Source organism: Myotis lucifugus, unplaced genomic scaffold (assembly GCF_000147115.1).
Source record: "Myotis lucifugus unplaced genomic scaffold, Myoluc2.0 scaffold_5, whole genome shotgun sequence".
NCBI lineage: Eukaryota > Metazoa > Chordata > Mammalia > Chiroptera > Vespertilionidae > Myotis > Myotis lucifugus.
In genome coordinates this window covers 8,196,016-8,197,391 of record NW_005871053.1, presented here as the reverse complement: position 1 = coordinate 8,197,391, position 1,376 = coordinate 8,196,016, and the positions used below count along the sequence as shown (strand labels likewise).

At 46.3% G+C, this 1,376-nt stretch overlaps 1 pseudogene; it reads right to left on the bottom strand.

Moving 5' to 3' along the window:
• Positions 1-740: 740 nt before the first annotated feature.
• On the bottom strand, positions 741-955 carry LOC111823598 (annotated as a pseudogene).
• Between the last annotated feature and the right edge of the window lie 421 nt (positions 956-1,376).

Here is a 1,376-nt window from a genome sequence, read left to right as displayed (position 1 = left end):
ACGCTGCCTGCCCTGCAGAGGAAGGCGAGGCCTCAGAACAGCTGGGTGAATGGTCTTCATCTTCTCAGCAGAGGAGGGCGCTGCCTCACACTGGCTGGCACAGAGCACCTAGCCGGGCCAACTTAATACTGTGGATGCTCCCAGCAGGAACAGGCCCGTACTCGGTAGCTCTCTCTGGGATTGGCATTTCAGACTGTTAGCACCTCGCAGACAGGAGGCGGGTGAAGAGAATCTCACATTTGTAAATGCCGCCAGTTTACAAAACTCCAGAGGAGCGCAGAAGAGGAACATGGGACTTAAAATAAACATGCCTGATTACGGTGCTATACAGCGGCAAGTTTAGCTGCTTTAAAATAGTCCAGAAACCATAGGAGGAAAAGCGTAAGTACAGAATTACAACCATATTCATAGCCAAGCGGAGCTAGTCTGAGTGGTCTGAAATAGGTCGACCCGACATGTGAGGTCCCGATAAGTGTTTCTATCTTTATGTCGTTTGATTCCCAGCCCTCGACAGCAGCAGCCCCAGATGAAGCAAACCAGAGTCGTAAATGTGTTTTCTCCGAGGGAACACGAGGGCCTCTTTGACCAGAAGGCTCTGCACTGGAGACCCAGCAACAAAACAAAACAAAAAGGAATGTGGTTCCTGCTGAGTCCTTGAGCATTTATCAGCCTACTGTCTTGATTTTGAGAGATATTTTTCCAGGAAGTGTTTGGAAGAGATACTGTGGATCTATGAGAACACTGATGAGACAGTTTTAACAGGCATTGGTAAATGTTTATAGATCCCTAATTACTCAGATTTCATTTCTAGGAAGAATATTCCTGCTTTACAAATTATTTTTTGTTTTAATGTTGGAGGGGATTGGGCAGTAGAGAAGTTAGAGACCGATGAAAGGGGAACAAAAAGCATTTCTCTATACTACACTTGATCTTAGCCAAAAGGCCGAGAAGCGATAGGATTTCTCTATAAATATGCCCTTCAGTGACCTCTTCCCCAGGAATTAAGGTCAGGAGCGGAGAGAGAGGGATGGAGGGAATAAGGGCCTTCGGACCAGTGATGGGAACCAGGCCACAGAGGAGGCTTTGTGAATAAGGTTGTGCTCTAGAAAGAGTCACTGTCTTGACCTGAATTTCGGAGTAAATGCCTCCAGTTTACAGGAATTACGGCTCAACCGCTACCAAAACCCCCAAGGAGCTCAGAAGAGGAACCTGAGGAAAGGGTTACCTTGGCAGAGAAGGAACTAATAAAACATTTTCCCCTTCAAAGCCCATGGCTAATGTTTCCCAGTTCAACTTTCAACTAACGGCAGCCATTAATAGTCCTCCTTTTAACAGACCAGAGAGAAAGATTACGATAAACGTGGGAACAAAACTCA